General features: G+C 32.9%; 1 long non-coding RNA gene across 1 annotated transcript; it reads left to right on the forward strand.

The window, feature by feature from the left end:
* The first annotated feature begins 457 nt into the window (after positions 1-457).
* Positions 458-1,688, forward strand: LOC141393004 (uncharacterized). Its single transcript, XR_012409957.1, has 3 exons — positions 458-841; positions 920-1,007; positions 1,080-1,688. It is a non-coding gene; the product is annotated as an uncharacterized lncRNA (long non-coding RNA).
* The last annotated feature ends 15,595 nt before the right edge of the window (positions 1,689-17,283 follow it).

Raw genomic sequence — 17,283 nt, forward strand, 5'->3', positions numbered from 1 at the left:
TTGCCGGAAATTTTGTTGAAGATTTTGGTATGTCGTTGGGGTGTCCTTAATAGGGATACACCCATTTCTGTTAAACTTAAGGGCAACTGGATTATCATGCTATTAATCCGTTACCCATATTGAACCAAGCCGCCACATGTGGAATCCAGAAAACACAATTATCAACCACTGATATGGCAAAATAACCCAAGAATATAATTGCCATTCCAGAGGAAGATTGTGAATGTTTCCTGTAGTCCATCATGGGGGGCAACACCTGAAAAAGAAATGCTTAAAAAAAAGAAAAGAGAGAATTAATTAATTATATGAAAATAATAGAAAAAATTGGAACGATACCTGAAAATGCAGCTTGTGCAGCTTGTTGTGCGTTTATTTTGTTTTGTTTTGACATTTGTTCTTCTGGAGAATGTAAAGTCTCCAAAAATTTGGGAAGTGTTCGGACCACTGAATGAATCCGAGTTGCCAACTAATGATACATGGAATTTGAAATTAACGCTATTCCGGTATAGAGGGCGGACAGGGTAATCTAAAATCAGGTTCATATATAGGGTTCGGAGAAAATCATGAGGTCAAATGTTGCAAAGGTTTTGTTGCAGATAAGCTGAGAGGGGGACGGCTGGTCAAGGAAAAGGGGACAAATCTAGTGGTTTGCAAGATGGCGGGGAATGGAAATCTGCCAGTTCTTGCGACCGAACCTATAAAAGAGAGTGTTTGCAGAAAAAGGTTGAGTTATTTTAGTGGTGCTGAGTGTGTAAACTTTGTTTGAGAAATTGAGAGTATTTCCATAAACGTGAATGTTTTTTAAGCCATTTTCATACAGACAATTTTAAATAAAACAAAGGTAAAGAAAATAAAAGCGAGATTACTTAAAAATCGAAAAGAAATAAAATCTAAATAACCTAATATTGTGTGGAAATAGGTGACGTGAGGAGATTTAATATATAACGATTGTGACGTTGTGTTTGAACCGAAATAACCTACATAACTATTCCGACAAACAAAAAAAGGTATGATCAGAAAGGTCGAAACATTAAGTTTAACATTAGTTAATTTAAATTTTTTGTTTGTGGATTCATCAGGTCGGATTCAGGTTTGGGACATACAGCGTTATCTTGTGGATGATAGTGCTATTAAAGCTGCCACTGACACAATCTCCGGAATTTAAGGTATGAATACAGTACTACCACCAAAAACGTCTAGTGCCATCTATGGGCTAATTCCGGAAGGAAATTAGATCTCCCCGTCAAAAGCGAGGCTCAGCACCCAGATTTTTTTTTGGAGACTCCAAATACGTTCTTATACACTGAAGTCTCCAACTCCTTTATTAACAACACAGTGGTCTGAAATCAACACAAAACAAGTAAGAATATAAATATCAAATAGCCAAGAAAAGTTTGTTCCCAGTGACGGATGGTCACTGAGGCGTAAAGAGAAGATCGCTGGTATGCGAATGGTTGAAATTCTGGTCAATTTTATGACCCCAGTTAGTTATTGATGACCGCTGAAAAGCCAAAAAAAAAATAATAGATAAAATAAAAAACTTCTTTTCCATCATAACATCTTTATTTGACGTTGATTTTTTTTACTACTTATTTTTTTTGCATGATTATTCTATTATTATTATTATTAGTATTATTTAATATTTTATTATTTTTTTTTGTATGCGTATTTATGTCATTGATTTTCCGATTTTTGTTAGGGCATCAAATTAATGTTTCTGTAAGTCCTAATTTTTAATTTGTTTATCAACATTCTCGGAAACGAGTCTGTGGTTCCTGACCTTTAGATCCATTCGTTGTCCTTTAGTAGAAAAAGAGCTCTTTTTTTTTGTGACATTAGGGTGGCGTTTTATTGTCAGAAACATAAATCTCGTGAAATCGAGGAGTTTGATTGATTTTGAATATCCATATTGGATGTATAATTTGTGTTGGTCCAAAGGACTGTTCAAGAGAACATTAGCTTGATTTTGTTTTTGTTCATGTGTTTAATTGGTCAAAAGACCGTTCGTTTAAAAAATCAATTTTTATGAAGTCATATAACTATTAAACTAATCCATTGATAAAAAAAGACATTAGAGCTAAAGTAGTATTTCTTTTTTTTTAATTTCTTTTATTTTTTTTATTCATTTTTATTTTAAGTTTCAAGAAAATTGTTTAACATAAATTTCTATATATTAGTTTTAAAATTTAGTATAATAAAAAAAAATAATGACTTGATGTATGATTAGAAGAAAAATGATGTTTTAAGCTAATTTGTGGAGGATGAAAGTAAGGTGAGGTAAGTGGTGTGGGTGTGTGCGGAATTAGGAGTCATCTGGAGAAGAAAGGGAAAAGATGATCTAGGTCGGGAGGGCGGCTAAACTGGCCTGTAGACCAGTAGTGGGGGGTATGGATAGTAATGGTGTGATGTTAATGTTAGTTTCTGTTGATTAATGTTGTTCCCCAGTAGAGTTATTGTTGATGTTCCTGGGCCGGATGTCGGGATGGGACTCACCCCGAGGGAGTCGGCAGAGCTGGTCGGCGCTATCAAGGCATCATTCGGGCTGCATAAAGGGACACATAACAAAATAATTTAAAAATACGTACAGAATCTAGACAACGCGTAGAAAGATGTGAGACCAAAATTATAAATATCGCGTTTATAACTTGCATATTACAGCAACAACAAAGAACGGAAACTTATTGTTGGAAATTATTTCAAAAATATATTTTTGGTTAAATGCGAAAAATTTGAAAAATAAATGTTGGGAGTTATTCTATTATTTCGCTAAATTTCGATCCAAATCCTGAAGTATTTTGCTTAAACTTCTACAAGAAAACTAATTAGTCATCGTGAAAGTATATTTGCTTTCTGTGATAAGCAATTTCCTATTGTAGAGAGTAATATTCAAATTACAATCAAAGAAAAAACATAGAAGTTAAAAACCATATAATTCGCGAATTGGTTTAAATCGGTTGAGGTGCATGTGCTTTTCGGATACAGGAAGTCCATGTCTATCAATATGCATGGATTTTCCCATGTTTCATTCAGCGGCCAAAGTGTGCCATCAGTTGCATCTTACTATTCCAAAAACCTTCAAGTGGGCAAAAATTACGCGATGTGCATATGATTATAAGGTGCATCCGATTTCAATGGCCCCCTATTAAAAATACGTCAGTTAAATTATTTTAGACAGATTCGTCAAGAACTGCGGATGTGCCACCGCATTCTATTTTGGGATAAATAGGGATATTACTCCTGAATCTTTGTAATTTGTGACACACCTTTTTGGTGAATATTATAATCGCGTATAAAGGATTACATTTATGCAAAAATAATCAAAGAAAATCGCGGTTCAATTCGCGGAATTGTCAAAATATATTTTCGCAGATTTTCCTACTTTCAAGGTATCTATATCCGGGGTTTTAGTGGATGGATTCGACCGCGGAAGAGCTCCTTAGATCCGGCACGTAAAAAAACTAAAATCACGCGGGGTTCAGGGGTACCTGTACGACAGTTGTAAATTTTAAAGCCAAAAAATAGGTTTTTTCAGAAAATTTACGCACCAAATTTTCGCCTTTGGACTCCTATTACTAGGAAGCTGTATGGAGCACACTCATGAGATATACTTCGAACGACGTGGAATCGCGAGTTCTATAATCCTATAAACTAGTTTCGATTATTATCTAGTTGCACCATCTAATTATAAGAAAAATTCGAAAAACACTGAAATCAAAACTTCAAAATGTCAGCATCGATTTTAGGGGGATGCAGTGTATATATCGAAAAGTCATACGCTAGAACCATATTGCCTAAGGGGTATTTTTTAGTTATTTCTTTGAGCACAGGTTTGAATTTTCCGTGGTTTAGCCAGAAATCAAGAAAGAACACAAAAAATCTTGTAAACTTCAACACATTTTCCCATTTTTTTATATTACCACCAGCGCAGCTTCCACGAAAATTATTTGTTATGGTCCATATTATGACATCGTAGCTTAAACACTTCAATATAAATGTGTTTGGAGTCGATTGAGCAATGTCCGTCCGTCTGTCTGTCTGGCTGGTTGGAGCGCACGATAACTCTCGAACGGATCTGCCGATTCGGTCCAAAATTTGGCCTTAGTAATATTTTGTCCAAACATAGTTTAAGTTCGAAGATAAGCCATATCGGTCCACTCCTTCAGGTAAATCCCCCACAAAAGTTCAAAAATGTTCGGAAAATTGTTCGTACGGTAACTCTTGAAGGGAGTGGCCGAATTGGTCCATACTTTACACATCCTAATATATCTACCAGATATAGATCAGGTTCAAATATGGACTATATTTGTCCACTCCATTCGGTACCTCCCACACAAAATTTCGGATAAGTTCACTTTAAGACCTGCAATCGAATCACTTTGATTTTTGTTGAAGCAACTTGCATTCGCTACCTCACTTGCGATGGTAAAATGTTTTTTCAGGGGCAAGTCCATACTTGTTGAGCAAATAGCCCGAAGGGTGTAAAAACCCCCTATGGCACCATATGTACTGGCTGGAGATTTACTTCCATAATGGTCAATGTCGATCCATTCCATTAAGTATCTCCTCCGCAAAACTTTTGATCTTTTATCCTAATCAACATTTTTGTCGGTTGATACATCCAAAATTTTTAAAACCCCCTAAATACATAAGTTTTTTGGGAAAACAATGTTTCAATATACAAAGGCTGAGGGTATATCTCTGTCAGCAAAGCCGACTGATACTTTTTTACTTGTTGATGACAACTTTGCTCAAATAATCGGTTGCTTGCAATTCGGCCATTCATTTTTGCCATTCATCATGCAACCACCAAAAAATTTTGGTTGTTGGCAAGTCAGCTGTTGGTTGTTTGTGAGTTTGATAGTGTGAACCATGGCACAATAATACAGGTACAACGGCGAAAACAATTACATGGAAAATGTAAACAAGCAATTCACAGTAATCTGATATTTTGACGTTTGTTGTGGTAAATAGCCCGATTGTTGTTATCGATGTAACACCTTCTTATTCCGCCATGGTGTGAACCAAAAAGCGTCATTCAAGGAAATTTGCAGAGTAAATATAAAATAAAAATTAAGAATTCGTGTGCTTTTATACATTTCGGGATTTGCTATTGGAAATATCGATACAAGTGGTCATAACAAAAGAAATTTGACGAACAGTGAATGGGATAACAATAAAAAAGCAAATGGGCAAATGTTTCTGTGGATGACGCCAAAACAAAAGAAAAAAACCAATTTGTGTATTTTGTTGATGGAAAAAATGTGCACAAAACCTTCCGGTGTCTAACTAGGCGTTTACTACAAATACAACTCTGATTTACTAACACATACATACATTTGTCGGCTGTCCATCATTTTTTCACAGACAGCCGGGCTAACAAATTTTTGAAATTTTTTAAAAAATAAGTGAGATAATAATTGAAATATGTTGAAAACAAAAGTACATGACCAGAAAAGGAAACATCTAAACGGAAAACAAAAAGAAATCGAAAATTTTAATTTATAATTCTACAACTGTTTTTGCAGTTGTCTGGACGCCTACGTCATACATGCAAGTTTTGGGGTTTTGGCAATCAATACATGAAGTCAACTGTTCTGTCATGTATAAACGCAGGGAAAATTGAATGAGCTATACAAATTAGCTTTGCTCCTTTACATTTAAAATGGTAAAAGTGGTAAAAGAGAAAAGTGTCAAAATTTCTCAAAATTGCTCTCAAAGGAATGGAAAAATGGTAGATCTGGTAGCAATGCCAAAAAGAAACATAAAAAAATCAATTTTCGTATTTTATTTCACAGTTTTTTGTTTATTTTAGTCAGCGTTCAACTTTTTCTTCTGTTCTTCGTCCATTTTCTCTTCACTGTGAAATAATCGTCAAACAAAAGTCGAAAAATCAGTTCTACCATTTTTTACCTGCAGAAATTTTGCTGGTAGCCTGTGGTAGAAGAGAAAGACATATGTGCCCTCTCTCCACTCTCACTCTCTTAAAAATTGCTGCCAATTTTTCCACTTTTTGGGGTTAAGGAACGCTTTGCAGGTTAAAAATGGTAACAAATGTTAAAAATGGTAACCTCAGGTAGGTAAAGGAACACAGCTATTAATTGCTTTGTTCCAGAACCTGCAAGAATCCACTATTTTTTACTACGATAGCATTTTTCTCTTTATGTTATCGGAAAAAATAGTAAAAATTAGTAGATTCTTGCAGTTCTGGAACAGACCACATGTCATGGTAGAACAAACCAGGGCCCTATTCCACGATACAACTTATCAACTTTTCATTTTGCACTTATCAATATTTTTGACAATTCTCAAAGTTAAGTGTTCCACAGAACCAGTATTTTTGATAAGTGATAAGTTGCTAGTTATAAAGCCAGTTTGCTTACTTTTCAAAAAAAAAAAAAAAAAACGTAGCCCTTTTTTTGATTTCTGTTCCACAAACGTTATTTCTGCTAAGTGAAAAGTTGTAACGGCGAAGCGTACTTTGCTAAGATTTTGCAAAAAAAAAGTTGCTCTTTCGTTCCACAGAAAACTCTGCATTTTGATTTTGCAGATCAAATTTTGATAAGTTTGCCTTAAATTTGCTAGGTAAACGTTCTCTTTGCCAATGTACATTGTTAAAGCGAGATTTTGTTCGGAAATAGTGAAAACACTGTTATGACAAGAAATTGTAAAGATTTTTCCGAACTTCTACCCTCTGAATCAACCATCCTACTTCGAACTCTCACTATCCGAAATTTCACCCTACGAACAACCCCATTCCGAACTTCCACCCTGCGAACAACCTCACAAATCGATGTTGCTCGATTTTACATTTAGACTAAAGTCTATTTGAGAGACTATTTTTATTTATTACTATACCCTCCAACATAATATGGAGGGTATATTAGGTTTGTCATTTCGTTTGTAACTCATCGAAATAATCATTTGCGACCCTATAAGGTATATACATATATTTTTGATCAGCGTAAAATTCTAAGTTGATTTAACCACATCTGTCCGTCAGTTTGTTGTAATCACGCTATCTTCCGAACGAGTTGAGATAGGGGGATAAAATGCTGTTCACACGTGTCTTAAATCAAGTTGGAAGTTGAGCTTTGTTATAGCCCCATATAGCAGTGCCGTTGATTTCAGCTATTTTAAGGTTTTTAGCTACATTTTCAGGACGAATTAGTTATAATGCTTGGTTTACATTTACGAAATCCACTCGATTTCAACTGCCAAATCCATAGGTTAAACGTCAAATGAAATCCAGATGTGATTTCATTTGACGTTTGAGCTATGTCGATGGTCAGACTAGCAAGGTTTCATGAAACCAATTTCGTTAAAGTTTCTCTTCAAATTTCGTTAATGTCCACACACGTTAACGTGAAATTTAAGATCTTTGCGTGTCCTCTTTATTTTACCATTCTCGTTTGTTGTGTTTCTCATACCAATAAAAACAAAAAAAAACATAAATAAACCAAAAAACAACATAAAATAATTAACATTAATAATTAAATTAATATTAATAGTTAAATTTTCACTATTTCATTAGTTAAATGTTTTTATTAAATATATTTATGTTTGTTTTGTTGTTAACGTTTGCTTGAGAAAATAAAAATGAATGAAAATTGAAGAAAAAATCTTGCAACGAAGAACAAGAAGAGGCAACACAACAAACACAGAAAACCATGTACATGGGTTTCACTACTTCATACCCCTCGCCTATAAACTTGACGTCGCCATGTTGAAATCGTGCTAGTCTGACCATCGACTATGGAATTGACAGTTGAAATCGAGTGGATTTCGTAAATGTAAACTTAGCATAATATGCTTTGAAAACTTACCGACATAGGCCCATCTTTTATTATAGCCCCCATATACCACCCAATTTCAGCTTCTTTGGGTTATTAGCTACATTTCTAGGCCGAATTAGGTATAATTCAGTAAATCACCAAGAAACGTCTCCACAAAAAATTATGGATATAGGTCTACGTTTTTTTATAGCCCCCATATAGCAGTACCGTCCGATTTCAGCTATTTTAAGGTTTTTAGATACATTTCTAGAGCGAATTAGTTATAATTTGGCAAGTAACTTCTCCACTTTGTGGAGAAAGAAAACTAATTACTCTATGCCGAACATAACGCTTAATTTTATTGTATTTTTAATTTTATTTTATTTGTATTTCCCTTTATTTTATTTTAGATTATTTTATTTCACTTAATTTTATGTTGTTTTGTTTTACTTTACTTTATTTATTTTTTAACTTTATTTTATTTTAATTTACTTTACTTTATTTCACTTAATTTTATTTTATTTCACTTCATTTTATATTGTTTTATTTTTATTTATTTTTTATTTTATTTCGTTTTATTTTTTATTTTATTTTACTTCATTTGATTTATTTTGATCTTATTTTAATTTATTTCATTTAATTATTATTTAAACTTTATTAAAATTATTTTATTTTATTTTTATTTCATATTAATTTATTTTGTTTTATTTTATTTTTTTTTATTTTATTTCATTTTGTTTCAGTTTAATTTAATTTATTTAATTTTATTTTATTTACTTTTAATAATATCAGTTTCTTTTCATTTTTCGCTCGTCTCAATTTTACATGTCTTATTTATTATTGCCAAGTAAAAAATAATGAAAAGATGATAAAACGTTCTGTGGAACGAATATGTATCATTCACACTTTGCAAGAGAACTGAGAGACTTACCAATATGGCGGAAAAATTGAGCAAGAGATCACAACAACTGTGCTAAAAGAACAGTGATAGACAAATTTGCTAAGTGCAAGGGAAATTGAAAAGTAATTTTGTGGAACAAAAAAAGGTTATCACTTTTCAAAATAACTACTTTTTGATAAGTGCAAAATGAAAAGCGATAAGTTGTTTCGAGGAATAGGGCCCTGGTAAAATAAATACTACAACAAATAAACTCAACAACAACCACATAGAAATTTGTTTTTGTTTGTAAACGTTAGTGTCAACGTACATATAAACAAAATAAGGAAATGTCTATAAATTATTGGAATTTAAAAAACTAATAATTTTTCACATTTGATTGAATATTTTGAAAAACATGAATAAAAACTCGTTAGATTTTTAATGTGAATGTTTCAATATCATTCCACTAAATTCATAATTTTTAGCAGAAAGTAGGATTCTTTCAAAAATTTTTGGAGTCGCTGGTAATTCATTGAAAAAATAGAAGCTGTTTCAATGCTTGTGAAAACAAAAAAGCACATGTTTATTAGGGCTTTATTATTTTCAAGTTTAACAAAATACCACACATATTAACAAATATTGTACCGCCTCTATAAGCGCTGTTTTAGTGTGCGGCATGTCGTTCGGATCTGGAGGAGGTTACATGTCAATCATATGAAGGAGTCTTTATGGGAAATAGTTTTTGTTCTGATGAATAAATTTGTTCTTCAAACAATATGTATCCCTAATGTAAAGGCGCCGAAATTGCGTTTCGAAAAATAAATTGAAATAAAAACACAAACGTTTTAGTTTCTGATTCGATAAAAAGCAGAAGCTTTATTGAGTAAATAAATTAATATAAAATTAACTAAATGGAAAAGTATGGAGAACAGATTACCTGTGTTACGAGAAGCGATTGAATAATAACGCCGAAAGGTCGCGTAGGCGCAAAAACAATACTCGTTTTCTAACGATTATGCAAATTGAACACAATGAATGTTATATGCCATTTAGATATGACACCATTATGCTAAGTTTACATTTACGAAATCCACTCGATTTCAACTGTCAATTCCATAGCTCAAACGTCAAATGAAATCTCATCTGGATTTCATTTGACGTTTAACCTATGGGTTTGACAGTTGAAATCGAGTGGATTTCGTAAATGTAAACCAAGCATTAGCCGGATTTAGCGCATTATCAGGTTTTATTTGCTAAATCCAGCCAAAATCTACCAGATTTCCCATACAAAAATAAATCATCCTATTGAGTGGATTTGTTTTAAATCTGGCATAAATCCTCGTATACAACTCTGTTTTTTGCAACATGTTGCTAGAAAATACAAAAAGTTGCACGCTGGCACAAGAAACATGGTAGATGCATCGGTGAATTGCTACACTAAAAATAATTTAAAATGTAAAAATTTGTAAACAAGGCGGAAAAATTAAATTTGTTTTGATGTACAAAGTTGATTTTAATCAACCAAGACTAATGGGCCAAATACATACGGTCGGTTGTGCGGCGCGTTGCGAGTTGAAAACAACAACCACATGAAAAATGTGTAAGTGATGGCAAGTTTGTTCTTGAATTTTTCATGTGGTTGTTGTAACGCAACGCTCAACGGACCGTATGTGCCGCGGCCTTAATATTTATGATGTCTAAACGATTAAATAATTTGTGTATTTATTTTAGATGGGCAAACTGCGATAAAATAATTCTTTATTTGCTCTTTAGTTAGCATTAGTAGCATTATATGCCAACATTTTCAGTATTAAACAATACATTTGTAATTTGACGTATGTTTTTTGAGACGAATTCAATTTACAAAAAATTCTTTTGACGTTTCACATTCGTTCAGATGGGCTGATGCATCTACCTTGGTAATTGTGCTATGAACAAAAATCAGCTGACTGCCATTTGAATCCTCCAAAATGTATATCTAAATGCAATGAGATTTGTACTGGATTTATTAAATCCAGTCGAGGATTTATGGCTAGTCTAAATGAGCTATAAGGCGAAAAGCGGGCATTTCCAAACAATGCAAATTTAATAGGTCATTTAGATATGACATCATTAGCCGGATTTAGCCCATTATCAGGTTTTATTAGCTAAATCCGGCCAAAATCTACCAGATTTCCCATACAAAAATAAATCCTCGTATTGTGTGGATTTGTTTTAAATCCGGCATAAATCCTCGTATACAACTCTGTTTTTTGCAACATGTTGCTAGAAAATACAAAATGTTGCAAGCTGACACAAGAAACAAGGTAGATGCATCGGTGAATTGATATTACAAAAATAATTTAAAATGTCAAAATTTGTAAACGATACAAAAAAAATAAATTTTATTTGATATACAAAGTTGACTTTAATCAACCAAGACTAATATTTACGATGTTAAAACCATAAAATAATTATTTATTTGCTCATTGGTTACCATTATCTACTAATAATTTTTACTATTTTTTCCGATAAAATAAAGAAAAAAATGTTATTGTAGTAAAAAATAGTAGGTTCTTGGAGGTTTTGGAACAGAGCAATTATGTACTAAAATTTTCAATATTAAACTATAAATTTGTAATTTGCGTATGTTTTTTGAGACGAGTTCAAGTTACAACAACTACTTCTGACGTTTCAAATTCGATCCGATGGGCTGATGCATCTACCTTGGTAATTGTGCTATGAACAAAAATCAGCTGATTGAAATTGAAATCCTCCAAACTCCGCGTTTAGACACACGGGAAAGTAAATTCAGTTTTTAGGCAATAGGGGGTAGGAACGAGTATTGAGGAGCTCTTTCCTCTCCGCTCTCTCCCAAAAACACTTTCCCGAGAAATTTGTGTGTCTAAACACAGACAAAAGGTTTATCTAAATGCAATGAGATTTGGACTGGATTTATTAAATCCAGTTGAGGATTTATGACTAGTCTAAATGAGCTATAACTGAAATATATTAATTCTTACTTAAACACCTAATATACATCGAACATAGAAATAAATATATAAAATGTCGTATGGAATTTGACACAAACGTTACAGCCCAGTTCAGTCAGCTGGGTATTGCTGCTACCTTTTCTTGTTCTACCATGAATTAATGTGCTGTTTTAATAAATAAATGCTTGTAGTTTTCCATATTTATTATATGTGTATTTTTTCATGTGAATGGGAAGTCATGGGCTAAGTAGGGAATTTCATGTACATCATTCCCAAGTGAAAAGAAAATAGCCATATATTTAATTATATGGAGCATTTTATTGTTTTTTTTTTTTTTTTTTTTATTTCTTTGTGGTGCCAGCGCCCATGTTTATTGAGCAAATTTTATAAGTTGACTGACGGCGTGGCATCCAACATGAATATGAATGATAGTGTGACCGCTCCGTGAAACCCAACAAAACTGAAGCAATCGATATTTGAGAAACATCGCCAGTCAAAACTGACAAATGATTCTCTAACTCATTTTTTGAGTTACCGACAATTGTCGGTAAAATTAAAATGCTTATAATTTCGGTAATTACCGAAGTTTTACGGTAAGTTGACGACGAATAAAAAGTAGTCGTAAAGTTCTACCGATAGCAAGAGTGTTGTCAACTTTTATTTGAACTTTTCATTCATAATTTTGCGTTTTAATTTTACCGATTTTTGTCGGTAACTCAAAAAATGTGTTAAGGCCAGAACAGAATCAATCGTCGCTTGCTTTGCTTGCTTCCCAAATGTCAAATTATAAAGGAATGCCAGAGCCTCCTAAAGGAGAACGCAGGATTTGCAAAGAGGCTTTGGCATTCCTTTATAAGTTGACATTTGGGGAAGCAAGCGACTATTGATTCTGTTCTGTCCTTTAGAGAATCGCACTACTGATGACTGACAAAAATGAACGGCCGCACTGTAGAGCTGGCAAAAAATCGATGGCACTAACGATAATATTGATTATTATTTAAAAATGCAATATCGATAGATAGTTTTGCATATCGATATTATCGGAATAAAAACCCCTAACCTGTAGTGGGATACTGTAATACTATGTTTACATTTACGAAATCCACTCGATTTCATCTGTCAATTCCTTTGTGTATACATCAAATGAAAACTCATCTGAAATCGATTGGATTTCATTTGACGTTTGAGCAATGGAATTGACAGTTGAAATCGAGTGGATTTCGTAAATGTAAACATAGTATAACTCTCTACCGATGGAATTAACGATGGGTCGGTAAGTGCTATTCTGTATACAAATTCTACCGATTTTTATGTCGGTAATTATCGAAAATCATCGGTCAGTTACCGACGAAAAAAAGGAGTCGTTAAGTCTACCGACATATAGAATTTTCATATTTTAAACAAAAAAATCAATAAAAATCATAATTTTAAGAAATGATTTTGGAATATATATTATGCCAAATAAAAAGGTAAGCTGAAATATATTTTTCTTTACGGATAAAAAAGAAAATTCTGCGACATATGGTGGATCCTTTCAGTCTAATTAATAGGAAGCTTATGACACTTTACGAATTGTAAATAGATACATTTTATAAAATAATGGATGAAATCGGGGGTCATTTGGTAACCTCCAGAATTGCGCGAAAAATTTCTGAGAAAATAATAACTATTTTCAGTACGAACAAAATATGTTTAAGGATATATTCCGTAACAGTTTCTACCCATATAAAAATTTATTGGTGGCTTCGATTAGCATCAACAATAAAAGAAAGAATATCACCATGATCGTCATATTCCCTGATAATACGTAATTCTGAAATAACAGATCAATAAACAAAATTTAAAAAATCCTGTTCAAAATACACATATTAACTGTTAGAATTATACATCTTCTTTTTCACTCTATATTCGATCTTATTAAAAATACCCCTCCACATCATAAAAATTCTGAAAACAAAAAACAATCCAACCAATTTGTCGAATATTACACCACGTTTACATTAGAACTTTTCGGGTTATGAGAATTTATATGTACGTATACCCAATGGATTTGACAATAAAAATCCACTGGAATAAATAAAAAAATAAAATAAATATAGTTATATGTAAACGTACATTTACAGTGTTAACTACGATTTTTAATTTTTAGTTTGAATTTTTCTACATGTAATTTGAAAAATACATGTAATTTGTGATTTAAACAATTTCATTAGAAATTTGAATTATGTTAATTTTGAATAAGCATTATGTCGTTTAAAGTGTGATTTTTTTCATTCCATTTTGAAATGACCTGCATCTTCTTTAAAGTTCCGTCATTCTACCGATATTCGTCGGTAAAATTTTTGTATCGGTAGAAAAAAAGTTACAGAATCCCACTACTGAAATCCATTGAAATAAATAGAAATTTCGCTGATTTTCGGTTATGTGTGTGTAAGAAAGTAAGTCCGTAGTCACACGTACACATTTTTCGGTAAAATAAAATTTATTTTTTTTACATTTTTTATAAAATAAAAGCAGTTTTTTATTCTCCATTACATTGCTCTGGACTACTTTTACATAATTTCAAGAAAATCATTGACATTTCCGCCCTATTCATCTCCAAATTAATGGCAATGACAACTTAACAATAATATAATATTTATTATACTATTAAGTTTTTTGATCTCAGAGTAGTATACCTTCTGTTGTTTTGTGTAACTGAATGGTAATATATGCTTTGTTACTATAATGTTAAACAAATAAATAAAATAACCGATATTATGGGTAGTGCCATCGATTTTTTGCCAGCTCTACAGTTTTGGCTGTCAGTTTTGCTCAAATAATCTGTTGCTTGCAACCAAAAAATATTATGAAATATTATGCCTGTTACAGGGGCTGGATTCTAGTTTTATGATCATTTGAAATAAAAATATTTTCTTTATAATATTTTTCATTTGACATTTATTTCCTTTAAGTGGGGCACACACGATCAGTTTTGACTGTCAGATTTGCTCAAATAATCAGTGGCCGTTCATTTCAGTCAGCCATCACAATATTCTGTGATTTTATGGTTGCTGGACAGTTTGACATTTATCGATATTTACAAAAAATTGACAGTCAAAACTGATCATGTGTACCCCGCTTTATAAAAGTTTTCATTTCATATTTTCATAAAAACAGAATTGAGCCCCAGAACCGGCAAGAATAAATTTTTACTACGATAACAGATTTTCCTTTAGACATGTTTATATTATAGCCTTTTGCAGGGTTAACCTTCTTTATGAGGATTTATTTGTAATGGTGTTTCTACACGGTATGTTTTTTACATATTCATGCATATGCAATGTTCTGCCTGCCAAAAAGAAGATTGTATACCTGGAAATCCCCCCTAGACAAACCAACAAATATAATAAGAAACCAAATAGATTATATATTGATCAATAAACGTTTTTCTTCGTTTGTAATGGAGACATCCACATATCCAGGTGCAGATGTTCCATCGGACCATATCCTGTTAATGACAAAAATACGAGCAAAATTGAAGAGACGCCCAAAGAGAACAATACTTGGAAAACTCAATACTGGAAAACTGTAGGAACCAAGAGTTAAGACCAGAATGAAAGAGATCATTGATCAAGAATTTAGAAGAATTGAAGCTACAGATAGTGAACAGATGTGGAATTCTGTTAAAAATACGCTAAAATCCATGGCGGACAATAATCTAGGAATCATGAAAAAACCACAAAAGAATGAATGGATGACAAAGGAGATACTGGATCTGATGGAGGAACGTCGAAAACATAAAAATCGAAACTACGAAATATACTACGAAATAAATAGAGAAATACAATCTGCAATCAGAAATGCGAAAAATAATCGCATAAACAGACAATGCCAGGAGATTGAAAGATTGCAACAGTTAAATGGCGATTTCAATCTTCACAAGAAAATCAAAGAAATGGCAGGCGTATACCACAAATCAATACCAAAAATGTTATACAATAAATAAAATGAACTTATTTTTGATAAATCGGAAAAGATGGCAATATGGAAAGATTACATAAAGCTCCTGTTTACCGACCAGAACCGATCTACCTATGAGATGATGAGAAATGAACCGCCAGAAGGAACATCTATAACCAAGCAAGAAATTGAGTCAGCGATAAAATCCTTAAAAGTTAAAAAAGCATGTGGTCCTGACGAGACTCCATCGGAAATACTAAAGTTAATAGAGGGTGATAACATTAATATCCTGAACAAGCTATTCAACTACATATATGAGACCGGAGAATACCCAAATGATTGGCTGAGATCAACGTTTATAACGATCCCAAAGAAAAACCAACCGAAACACTGCAGTGACTATAGACTTATCAGCTTAATGAGCCATGCTTTGAAGATTTTTCTAAAAATAATTCATGGGCGAATATATGAGAAGTGTGAGAAAGTTATGGGTGCATCCCAATTTGGTTTTAAAGAAGGCATGGGAACACGCGAAGCTCTTTCATCCCTACAAATCCGAGTCCAAAAATGCAAAACTTTTCAAAAAAATGTATACATATGCTTTATCGATTACGAGAAGGCTTTTGACACAGTACAAAATGATAAATTGATAGAGGTTCTAACGTCCATTGGTATTGGACAGAATGAAATTCGATGCATAAAAAGCTTGTATTAGCACCAGACCGCACATGTGGATGTAAATGGAGAATGTACAGAAGACATAGTAATATCTAAAGGTGTGAGACAAGGATGCATATTATCCCCCCTATTGTTTAATGTCTACTCCGAAAGAATATTCCAAGAATCAATCAACGATATCAAAAAAGGAATTCTTATAAATGGTACTTTTCTCAACAATATTAGATATGCAGACGACACAACCATACTAGCTGATAGCTTTGCAGGACTCCAATACCTACTACATAAACTGGCAGCACACAGTGAAAGCTACGGTTTAAAGATAAACATTAGAAAGACTAAGTATATGGTTATTTCCAAAGATAAAAATAAAAAATATCGACGTGGAAAGAGTACATAGTTTTAAATACCTTGGTGCCACAATAAATGACAAGTGGAGCATTTCAAACGAAGTAAGAAGCAGAATTGAAATGGCGAGAGAAGCTTTCATAAAATACAAGAAAATTTTTGTGAGTCATGATATCAATATAAAGTCAAAATTAAGATATCTGAAAACATATGTATGGTCAGTTTTGCTATATGGAGTCGAAATGTGGACCCTGAAGGCAGCCGACATGAAGAAGCTTGAAGCTTTCGAGTTTTGGACCTACAGACGAATTCTAAAAATACCTTGGACCAAGTTTATAACGAACAATGAAGTGCTGCAAAGAATACATCAAGAAAAAGAGCTTATACGTACAATAAAGAAACGAAAAACAGTATATCTTGGACACATCATGCGAAACAACAAATACAAACTACTCCAAAACATTATCCGATGCAAAATAGAGGGAAGACAGTCCAGGGGAAGAAAAGAGAAATCTTGGATAAATAATATTCAGGAATGGACCGGTATAAATGATGTTGCAACTCTACTCAGCGAGTGCAGAAATCGACAATCTTTTGCTGAAATAATCAACAACTTATAAACACATATATGGTAACATGGGGCGCCTTCGCCACTGGGGCGGGTACGCCATCGCTGATTTTCTCGCAAAAT

This window comes from Musca autumnalis, unplaced genomic scaffold, assembly GCF_047663935.1.
Source record: "Musca autumnalis isolate F117 unplaced genomic scaffold, ASM4766393v1 scaffold_2, whole genome shotgun sequence".
Classification (NCBI taxonomy): Eukaryota; Metazoa; Arthropoda; class Insecta; order Diptera; family Muscidae; genus Musca; species Musca autumnalis.